Raw genomic sequence first — 12,870 nt, forward strand, 5'->3', positions numbered from 1 at the left:
ACGTCAAAAGAACTCAACGAGAATTGAAGATGTTCTTGACTACGAAATATCTCTCCAATCTGCAGCTACTTCTCAGTCCACAGAATGCGGCCAAGGATTCGTCAGATGTCTGTGCAGCACGAAATGCCAAAATACGATGTACCTTTGCGTGAAAAATAAAATTAAATGCAATTCAAAATGTCACTGTAGCCTTCCCTGCTGCAACAAGCACGTCATGCCAGTTTTGATTTGTGTTTTGCTGGTAAAATGTTCTGTTCGCATTGTTCTTTAAATAGTGAAGTGTGTATACAAGATCAAATTGCCAAAGTGTAAAGTTATTTGTGAAGAAGAAAAGTGAATACTTACTGTAACAAGTACCTCAGTCTCAGTTTCAATTTCATTGTTTTCTGTAGTTTTTTCTTTCAGTTTCAAATGCATATTAATTAATACAAGCTTTTCAATTTGTGCCAGTTTAGCACTTTGCATAAATCATACTGGTCATTCTGTACAACGCCTAGGAATTGTACGGAATATCTAGAAAATTATGTAACATTTTCACAAAAAGTTTATATTTAATAGTTTGCCTAAAACCATGAGGCATTGTATACATTACCTGGCATCCTGTAGTATACCCGGATTTCACACAATGTCAGTAACATACACACTCCACTGCTAGTGCTGCCAACTGCCGTCTGTGGTTATTGCTTGTTGACTGTAAACACAGGTGGTGCTCATGTTAATGTGACACGACCACGTAGTTATTATACAGTAATAGGCATTCTACACGTGAATAATTTTGAGATGCAGTATAAGGAAGCCTCTATATCAGAAGCCTAATTTTTTAGTTACTTGATCGTGAATTAATGTGACAAGATAACTGTTGGTGTAGGCTATTCTATCAGTCTATCCATTGAATGTATACCACATACATTTTGTTTTGAATAGAGTTAATCTGCAAATAGGATTTATATACGACATACTAAGCCATTTCATCTGTTTGATCCAGATTAAGAAACCAGTATGTTAAGAAGGAATCACAACATCTATCCTGCTGGATTGTAGATATGGAGACTTAATATGTGGAATCTCTCTCTCTCTCTCTTAGCATGTGTGTGTGTGTGTGTGTGTGTGTTTTGTTTGCTGATTTTGGTATTGTAACGTCCCCTTAGAAAAATTATGTATTACTGTGCAGGTAAACTTCTACGTTATTTAATACAAAGACAGCTGAGTAAAACTGAACGTACTCAGACAGTTCTCTCTTTACTTATTCTGATCATCAATAAACTGACACACAATATTTTTTTAGCGCAACGCAGTCCGACTTTCAATAATCCCTACAAAAGAATGGCCCTGACTAACAATAACCTATAACTTTCATGAATCCCTTACCTCACAAAAATCTTCGTAACTCGAATTACTGCAATTCCCAATACTGCCAGCTACGTAAAAGATTCTAACTACTGAAGACACTAACTACTGTACGTATAGTTAACAAATGAAAGATTTTGATAGAGAACAAACAATGTATTTACCTTAAAAGCGTTCAAAAGTCATTATATATTTGTGGCGACCAATTAAACAAATTTCCTTTTTCTGATGGACAGACGTCTAGATCGCCTGCTCAAAACTCTGGCATCTCTCTCTCCACATCCACCACTGCTGGCGACTCACCCCCAACTGCACAACACTACGCGCTGTTCACATACAACTGCCCAACACTACAATAGCGAATATTACAACAATGCTAACCAGCCAGAGACTGCACACAGCACAGTCAGTGATTTTCATACAGAGCCCTACGTGGTGTTACCAACATAAAAACCTAAACAGCCTACTTAGAGTATCAAACTGGCCATCAACTCAAAAGATGAAACTACAGGACTGAAATAAATTTTGACGGCACAACTCTGTTGCGCGCAATTTGTGCAGACTTTATTTCCATGTAAGTACCTTATAGTACAGGTTATCACAAAAATATTCATCCGATTTTACAAGACTAAGTGTCCCGCGTTAACGAAGTTAAAAACTTTGGGAAACTTTTAACCTAAACACAGCAACTAAAAATTTCCCTTGCCGCCAGTTTTAAGTTTACGGCTCGTCTAGTTCTCGGTGTCTGGCCGGCACGTTCACCACCCAGTGAGGGCCGAGTCGTCATGGCGATAACTAGCAACAAAACACTCCTTAAATTTTATTTTTCAACAAGACGAGCACACCCACACTGGCATTTGCACCATAAGACCATTCCTTAACAATTATGTGTCTCGACACTGATCGGCCTAAGATCTGTACCAATTTGCAGTTCCAGTCAGATTCAGGTGTGATTCAGGGCAGGCTTTCATTTCAGGAATGTTACCGTCCACAGACCCTTGCCTCACACACTCTGCTTTAGACAGGGTGCATTGTCAAGCAGACATGAACAACCATCATTTCCAGACTTAAAACTACCAAATAAGCAGCAACCAGTCGCAAAATCATATTTTATTTATTCACATTTGCACTGGTTGCTCCTTATTTGGTAATTTTATGGTTTACCGTCGCTGCACAACTTGGTACCCACGTGGAGCCCACCATTCATTTCCAGACTGTTCCTCTATTGTACGATGTACACAGTGCTGTAAAATGTGTTCATATCCTTCCACACTTACATCTACAACTACATGGGTACTCTGCAAATCACATTTAAGTGCCTGACAGAGGGTTCAGCGAACCACCTTCACAATACTCTATTATTTCAATCTCGTATAGCGCGCGGAAAGAATGAACACCTATATCTTTTCGTACGAGCTATGATTTCCCTTATTTTAGCGTTGTGATCGTTCCGCCTGTCTAGGTCGGTGTCAACAAAATATTTTCACATTCGGAGGAGAAAGTTGGTGATTGGAATTTTGTAAGAAGATTTCGTCGCAACGAAAAACGCCTTTCATTTAATGATTTCCAGCCCAAATCCTGTATCATTTCTGTGATACTCTCTCCCATATTTCGCGATAATACAAAACTTGCTGTCTTTCCTTGAAGTTTTTGGATGTACTCCGTCAGTCCTACCTGGTAAGGATCCCACACTGTGAAGCAGTATTCTAAAAGAGGACGGACAAGCGTAGTGTAGTGTAGACAGTCTCCTTAGAAGGTCTATTCTAAGTGTCCTACCAATAAAACGCAGCCTTTGGTTACCTTCCCCACAACATTTGCTATATGTTCTTTCCAATTTAAGTTGTTCGTAATTGTAATACCCAGGTATCTAGTTGAATTTACGCTTTTAGGTTAGACTGATTTACCGTGTAACCAAAGTTTAACGAGTTCCTTTTAGCACTCATGTGGATGACCTCACACTTTTCGTTATTTAGGGTCAACTGCCACTTTTCGCACCATTCAGATATTTTTTCTAAATCGTTTTGCAGTTTGTTTTGATCTTCTGATGACTTTATTAGTCGATAAACGACAGCGTCATCTTCAAACAACCTAAGATGGCTGCTCAGATCTTCTCCAAATCGTTTATATAGATAAGGAACAGCAAAGGGCCTATAACACTACCTTGGGGAACGCCTGATTGTTGTTGTTGTTTTTTGGGGGAAGAGACCAAACAGCGAGATCATCGGTCTCGTCGGATTAGGGAAGGACGGGGAAGGAAGTCGGCCGTGCCCTTTCAAAGGAACCATCCCGGCATTTGCCTGGAGCGATTTCGGAAAATCACCGTAAACCTAAATCAGGATGGCTGGACGCGGGATTGAACCGTCGTCCTCCTGAATGCGAGTCCAGTGTGCTAACCACAGAACGCCTGGAATCGCTTCTGTTTTACTCGATGACTTTCCGTCAATTACTATGAACTGTGACCTCTCTGACAGGAAATAGCAAATCCACTCACATAACTGAGACGATATTCCATAAGCACGCAATTTTACTAGGAGCCGCTTGTGTGGTACAGTGTCAAAAGCCTTGTGGAAATCCAGGAATACGGAATCGATCTGAATTCCCTTGTCAATAGCACTTCAGGAGAATAAAGAGCTATTTGTGTTTCACAGGAACGATGTTTTCTAAACCCATGTTGACTGTGTGTCAATAGACCGTTTCCTTCAAGAACATTTGTTCTAAAATCCTGCTGCATATCGACGTTAACGATATGGGCCTGTATTTAGTGGATTACTCCTACTACCTTTCTTGAATATTGGTGTGATCTGTGCAACTTTCAAGTCTTGGGGCACGGATCTTTCGTCGAGCGAACGGTTGTATATGATTGTTAAGTATGGAGCTAATGCATCAGCATACTCCGAAAGGAATCTAATTGGTATACAGTCTGGACCAGAAGACTTGCTTTTATTAAGTGATTTGAGATGCTTCACTACTCCGAGGACATTTACTGCCGGCCGCGATGGTCTAGCGGTTCTAGGCGCTCAGTCCGGAACCGCGTGACTGCTACGGTCGCAGGTTCGAATCCTGCCTTGGGCTTGGATGTGTGTGATGTCCTTAGGTTAGTTAGGTTTAAGTAGTTCTAAGTTCTAGGGGACCACAGCAGTTGAGTCCCATAGTGCTCAGAGCCATTTGAACCATTTTTTTTTATATTTACTGTATTAGCGTTACATTAAGCATAATAAGGGAACCACACACTTACTACGAAGAACACTCCTATACTACAACACTACCTTCTCTGTACTTTACTACTAGCATTACACAATATGGCAGGTAATGGACTCTAAGCATTCGCCAAACCCAGGGTATAGCGCGATGTTTTGAGTTTCTAAACACTCCATCTTTGTGCTCCCCCTTCCAACGATTTTGGGTGAAATACAATGCTGTATAGCAACAAAAGTGAATGCATTGGCTCCGGACAAGCTTGCAAAAGCATGGGACGAAGTTTGAACTACATTCACGCTCATAAATTAAGGATAATGCTGATACATGGCGAAACAACGCTTTGGTGGGCGGTTTGCGGGTTTAAATCACATCGGGATATGACCATGCGATGCATTTGACCTGCGGTCGTCGCGTGGTGATGCTGGCAGAGGTGTGTCGATGCGTGTCAGAGTACGGTGCAGCGAGTAAGTTTGCAGACGTTTTCTGACATGCTAATGTTGACTGTGTGTTGGAAATGGCTGAAAGAACACATATTGTTGACGTTATAAGGGGTAGAATACTAGGGCGACTGGAGGCTGGTCAAACACGGCAGGTCGTAACAAAGGCCCTTTGTGTGCCATAAAGTGTGATCTCACGATTATGGCAATGATTCCAGCAACAGGAAACGTGTCCATGCGCTACAGTACGGGACGTCCACAGTGTACAACACCACAAGAAGACCAATATCTCACCATCAGTGCCCACAGACGGCCACAGAGTACTGCAGGTAACCTTGCTCGGGACCTTACTGCCGCTACTGGAATAGTTGTCTCCAGACACACAATCTACAGACAACTGAACAGACATGGTTCATTCGCCCAGAGACCATCAAGGTGCATTCCACTGACCCCTGGTCACAGGATAGCCCATAAAGCCTGTTCACTGACGAGTCCAGGTATAGTCTGAACAGTGATTCTCGACAGGTTTTCATGTGGCGTGAACCAGGATTCAGATACGAACCCTTAATGTCCTTGAAAGGGACCTGGATGGAGGTTGTGGTTTGATGGTGTGGGGTGGGATTATGATTGGTGCACGTACACCCCTGCATGTCTTCGACGGAGGAACTGTAACAGGTCAGATGTATGGTGACGCCATTTTGCACCGCCTTTTCAGGGGTGCAGTGGGTCCCACCGTCCTCCTGATGGATGATAACGCATGGCCTCACCGAGCTGCCATCGTGGAGGAGTTCCTTGAAACAGAAGATATCAGACGAATGGAGCACCTCTGGGATGTTCTCAGTTGATGTATCGCTGCACGTCTTCAGACCCCTACGACACTTCAGGAGCTCCGACAGGCACTGGTGCAAGAATGGGAAGCTATACCCCAGCAGCTGCTCGATCACCTGATCCAGAGTATGCCAATTCGTTGTGTGGCCTGCGTACGTGTGCATGGTGATCATATCCCATACTGATGTCGGAGTACATGTGCAGGAAACAGTGGCGTTTTGTAGCAGATGTGTTTTGGGACAGTTTCCTCAACTTATCATCAATACTGTGGACCTACAGATCCGTGTCGTGTGTGTTCCCTATGTCCCTATGCTATTAGCGCCAGTTTTGTGCAGTGCCACGTTGTGTGCTACCACGTTCTGTAACTATCCTTAATTTGTGAGCATGAGTGTAGGTTGAAGGGGGAAAAGAATTGTGAGAACTTGATAAAATTAGAAAGTAATGGGTGAAAGTGAAACAACTATTCAAGTTCTTCAACCAAATATGAGTTTACAATATCTAAGAAGTTTGACTGGTTACCTGAAGTATGGTGGGAGAGCCTTATCCAGCTGTAGGTAACAACAGGGGGCAGCAGACTTCTAGCAAAAAAAACTAAGTGCAGAGCGGTACCAAAAGAAATTACGAAAAATAAAATCTTGTTGCTAGATAGTAGCATTGGCAGGGGCAGCATGGATGATAAAGGAAAAATTAGATGCAGGCTACGAAGTCATAAGTATTTGAAGCCAAATGCTAGCCTTAGGGAAACAGTGTAAGCATGTTGACAAAAAGTACTGTGCCGTCCAGGCCGCGTCTGCACTTCCTGACATCTGCCCAGCTAACATAAACATCTCGCAGCTGAAAGGGGTGTGCCAGAGAGCTGCAACAGGTAACTATCCTGGTAGTCCGTGTTGTCTCTCCTAAGCATATATGGGTGGCGTAAACATCCAGCAATTTGAATTTCAGCACCATCAGGCACAGGAAAAATGTACTATAAGGACTGTATCTTTCATTGTAAAGACCTCGCTCAGTTTGTAGTAGGTTTTACTAGATTAGATTAGATTAGATTAGATTAGATTAATACTTGTTCCATAGATCATGAATACGACACTTCGTAATGATGTGGAACGTGTCAGGTTAATAAAAGATGTCTGTACAAGAAATTACATTACACAAAATATTGCATGACACTAATGATTAAGTTTTTTTTTTTTTTTTTTTTTTACTTACTTTATATCTAAAAATTCAGCCAATGAGTAGAAGGAGTTGTCATCTAGAAATTCTTTTAATTTATTTTTAAATGTTAGTTGGCTATCTGTCAGGCTTTTGATGCTGTTTGGTAGGTGCCCAAAGACTTTTGTGGCAGCATAATTTACCCCTTTCTGTGCCAAAGTCAGATTTAACCCTGCATAGTGAAGATCATCCTTTCTCCTGGTGTTATAGGTATGCACACTGCTATTACTTTTGAATTGGGTTGGATTATTATCAACAAATTTCATAAGGGAATATATATACTGTGAGGTTACTGTGAGGATCCCTAGATCCTTAAATAGATGTCTGCAGGATGACCGTGGGTGGGCTCCAGCAATTATTCTGATTACACGTTTTTGTGCAATGAATACTTTTCTACTCAACGATGAATTACCCCAGAATATGATGCCATACGAAAGCAGTGAATGAAAGTAGGCATAGTAAGCTAATTTACTGAGATTCTTATCACCAAAATTTGCAATAACCCTAATAGCATACGTAGCTGAACTCAGACGTTTCAGCAGACCATCAATGTGTTGCTTCCAGTTTAACCTCTCATCAATGGACACACCTAAAAATTTTGAAAATTCTACCTTAGCTACAGACTTCTGTTCAAATTCTATATTTATTACTGGAGTTTTGCCATTTACTGTACGGAACTGTATATACTGTGTTTTATCAAAATTTAAAGAGAGTCCGTTTGCTGAGAACCACTTAATAATTTTGTGAAAAACATCATTTACAATTACATCACTTAGTTCTTGGTTTTTGGATGTTATTACTATACTTGTATCATCAGTACCGCACAATAGTTTTTATAATATTGAACAATTTCGGGGTCAGTACTCCATCTTGCTGTTAGATACAGTTCTCTTTTGCGGTTGCAAGATATTCTTATTCCTTTAGTTAGCCAAGGTTTTTTATATGTTTTCTTGGAATTATGTTTAACTATTTTCTTGGGAAAACAATTTTCAAATACCCTTAAAAATGTATTGTGAAATAAGTTATATTTCAAGTTTGCATCGGGTTCCTTATACACTTCATCCCAGTCTAGCTGCTGTAGGCTTTCCCTAAAGTTTGCAATATTTATATTGTTAATTGAACGCACTGCTTTGAAAGTCTGATTTATTATACTGCATGGAGCTATGTCATGTACTGTAACAAGCTGTGCACTATGATCTGAAAGACCATTCTCAACAGGATAAGCATTTATGTCCTTAAACTTATCTTGGTCTATATAAAAAGTTATCTATCAATGTACTGCTGTTCTTTGTTATCCGAGTAGGAAAATCAATGACGGAGCTCAAATTGAAAGAACTGAGTAATACTAAAAGGTCATTCTTCCTATTACACTCTTGCTGTTTTAACGACCTGTATTGTACTTCATGTTTTATTAATAAACGATTGATATTTTATTGTAATATTTGTCACATTTTATGATTTTTACGATTGAAGATATCTTATAGAGGACGCGCGAATATAGTGTAAAGGACGCGCGAATATAGTGTAAAGAATAGGGAAGAAAAATTACACTTAGTTCTATGTGTATAATTCCCTGATTCCTGACTTTGCTTTTAGTTGAAAATGCATTAACACTTTTTCACCAAATGCTTTACTGAGCTCACGAGTAGATCCAGTGAAAACATACGTGCTTGATCCAGGTCTTAATATAAGATTTTCTTTTCTTTCCTCTAGCGTCTGAAGATGGCCATCGTAGGTCGAAACCGGTTACGACTGTGTCATAAAAAAGTGGTTATGTCAAAAAAATTAATAAATAAAAGCTTATAATAAGTTAGTCACCGTCTCCTCGGACTTTCCAAAATACTGAGTTCTATTCCTTAAAAAATGCTCAAGTCTCTTGCATATGTAGGAACGTCATTTGTATGCTTGAATCTTTGTTAACAGTCTACCTGGTCAAACGTTTTTCAGAAAACTAGGAATATGGAATCTCCCTGTTGCCATTCATCCATGGTTCACAGAATACGTGAGAACAGAGCAAGTTCAGTTTCGCACGAGCGATATTTTCTGAATCCTTGCTGATTTATGGACAGAAGCTTTTCTGTCTCAAGGAAATTTGTTATATTTGAACTCAGAATATGATCAAGAACTCTGCAGAAAACTGACGTCAAGGACATTACTTTGTAATTTTGCGGGCCGGTTATTTATTCTTATTATATCATTTAGGACATTGCACTGGAGGAGAGATTGTCGTTAAATACAAACTAAGTAAGAGACAAAACCGAATTCGGATTGCATCTGGATCTGGCGACTTAGTTGTTTTCAGCTCTTTTAATTGCTTCTCTGAGAAAGGGATGCCTATTAATACGTCCTCCAAACGGAAATCTGTGCAATGGTCGAACAACAGTGCATTTGTACAATACTTCTGCCTGAATGATTTCTTAAACATGAAATTTAACCGTTCAGCTTTCTTTTTGCCGTTTTCTACTGCCTCATCAGACTGTTTATGAGACATCCACATTCCTTCCTATGCCATCTGTTAGACAGCAAACAGCAGTTAATAGTCTGTAGTGATTTCAATGTAGATTTTCTAAGGGTTTCTGACAGCAAAAATTATTTGGAGACCTTATTCTGAAGCAACAATTTGATTTCAGTAATTAAGTGCCCAATGCATTTGCATAAATACAGTAGTTTTGTAACTGATATTGTTTTCTTATAAAGCTCAAATCAATAAAATAACTGTATGCAAATGCTCTGTCACATCATGATGCATGGCTAGTTAAGATAAATATGATAGTGCCTTACACTACGGAAACTCCTCAGAAAAATCAGTTACAGTAATTAATAACTCTAGGACAAAGGTGTTCAAGAATTGTTTACAACTGAAGACCTGGAACCAAATGTTGACATAAAATTAAATCTATTCTATGATAAATTTATATCAATATTTAAAAACAGCTTTCTGCATAAGATAACCAGAAAAAAATATAGAACCATGAAAAGAGGCTTGCGTCACTAGAGGGATTGAAGTATCATGTGAAGGGGAATGGAAATGTATCTGTTGGCAAGAACAAGTAAAGATTGTGAAGTAATTGCTCACTGCGTAAACATTACTAAGAAAAGTGATTTAACAAAAAAAGAAACATGCACATTATGCCAGAATTCAGCAATCCCAATATCAGACTTAACGACATATGGAATGTACTGAAACTAGAGACTAGACGACAGGTCATAGAACAGGATAATATCATTAGTGATTTAAATGGAAGACTCTAAATGAACAGTCAGAGGTTGCAGGTAAGTTTAATAATCATTTCTTAAATATAATAGAAATTATAGGGAAGAACAGTTGACCAGAAAAATCAAGACCCTACGTTCAAAAAGCAACTCACATAAAACTCAGTCTTATTGATGTCTCACCAACTTCTCCTTTTGAAACTGAAAAAGTCATATATTCTCAAAATTAAAAGTTCATTTGGATATGAGGGTCTTTCCAACAGAGTGCTAAAGACGTGTTCTCAGTTAATAAGCGCTCTCTTTTGTATAACGTAGACTGCTTCATTAACACAGCGCATTTTTCGGAGAGATTGAAATTTACCATTATTAAACTGCTTTATAATAATGGTAATAGAAGAGATTCAGTAACTAATGACTTGTTGCACTACCATCATCATTTTCCAAAATTTTTTAGAAGGTGATGCATTCTAGAATAGTATACCACCTGAGCAACAACAATATCCTCAGTAATTCGTAGTTTGGATTTAAAAAGAATTGCCCAACTGAAAGTGTAGCATTCATGCAGTCACACACGAAATTTTACAAGCATTAAATGGCAAAATACCACCTGTTGGTATTTTATGTTATGTATGTAAAAACATTTGAATGCGTAAACCATTATATTCTTCTAGATAAACTGAGGTTATATGAAATTTAGGGTATAGCCATGGTCAACGAAAATGTTATTTCTGTCCAAAATAATTGTACTTATTAATGCAACGAATATAAGCAGGGAGATTATTCTGACTGGGGAGAAATCATTTGTGGCCTTCCACGAGGCTCAGTCTTAGAGTGAAGCCAACCTACTGCTTTCACATTGTTCATACACCAATGTGTTCAGATGCTTCAAGTCTATGATTTTGTGTAGTCTTTTATACACATGATGGAACATATTTATCTCACTTTCATCCTTTTTGGATTGAATAGGTGTTTGTATCAACACCATCAGATGTATGAATTTGTTATACTGTTTCTTGCGTGACTCAGCACTTCTGATTATGGTCAGTTCTGCTTTTTCGGTGTTCTCGTCCTATGTGATACTCTCCTCCCACTTGTTCCTCAGTGTATATCTCTCTATTAGGCTGCCTGGTGGCCGACTGAACCAAATTTCCATGGGAGCATATCCCATGATGTTGTGTGGAATATTGTTAATAATGAATTCGATTATGTGTATTAACCTGTTGTGCCCGTTGACAGTGCCTGTTGTGAATATACATCTGGCATAACCTATTTACTTATTTCGTCATTCCTTCAGCAGGTTTAGACACCAGACGGTATTTGAAATGTACATCAGCTCTGGAGCATGTTTATTCAATGCAACTGCCCACGTTTTGCTGGTAAAATGGGTGCCATTGTCCCTAATGATGCATTTGGGTGCACACACCTTGTTAAAATAATCCTTGGACAGTTTATCTTGTTTTTCATCCATTCACACTGGTATTGACCATTCCATTTTCCTTAATGCCTTCATTATTAGGTCGAGATCAGTAATAGTTCCTCTCCTCGTCTTTGGCTCTGATTTTGTGTTATAGTCATTATTTGTGTTTGTTACTACAACTTCCTGCCTGTCCGTTTTGGATGTGTTTACATATTCCGTGTTTTTCATTTGGGATGTGTTGAGATTTCCCGCACTTTCGTACTTCAAATTATTCTCAAAGGAGTATTGTGTTAAGTTACTGACTAGGTACTCCTCCTAATCAGACCCACTTTCCTATTTAATTTCACTCCTTAACAGCAAGTGTTCTGTTGTGACTATGTTCAACTGACAGTCGTTCTCATCTGATACACATTCCAGCTAAGTCTTATATACCGATAATATTGGCTCAATTTTCAATATCTTAAGTTACCTCTTATTTTTTCTGAATAATACCCTGCTCCTAGCAACGCTTAAAAATTTAGAAAACCACTTTTCATCACATGCTATTTTGTGTTCACTATTTAGCCTACTGCAAAACCTATAATTACTCACATACTGTGGTACCGTTACACTGTTTTTCTACAGTAGTGAAACTTTTGTTAATTGTCTACAGCATCACACTACACTTACATTCATTGTTTTCTGGTTGCCATGTGTTGTAAGGTGGCATCTACTTGATCTACTGCCTCACACTCCAGCTTCTTCTTCTTCATTTTTCTTTCTTGTGTCAAGATTCTCAGTACATTCGAATATTTGGAAACTGTTTCTGCACTCCTTATTATTTTCTCACGATCGTATCTGAATATGAAAGCCGTTCACGTACTTTCACGCGTCGACAAATCGATGGCAGGCAATGAAAACCTCGTGACTCCATTTTGCTAAGCTTTATGGGAGAAGCAGAAACGGTGCATTAAAAAATATATGATGTAATACCGATAATTTTGCTGTATGTGTAACTATATACTAGAAGCCTGGTTGTTGGCAGATTAGAAAAATCCATTCACTTTCAAATCACTTTTTGATAATGGAGTTACTATTCACTGGAATTAAGGGTTTTTAAAACACGTGGAGCTATGAGGCTTTCATAGCCTACCATCGAAACATTAGTTGCCTCTTCTCTTACTTAAGCTAATTTATGTGTGTTGGCTGTCTGAATGTTAACAGGCAATCAGGTTTGATCAT

The sequence above is a fragment of the Schistocerca gregaria genome, chromosome 3, assembly GCF_023897955.1.
Source record: "Schistocerca gregaria isolate iqSchGreg1 chromosome 3, iqSchGreg1.2, whole genome shotgun sequence".
Lineage (NCBI taxonomy): Eukaryota > Metazoa > Arthropoda > Insecta > Orthoptera > Acrididae > Schistocerca > Schistocerca gregaria.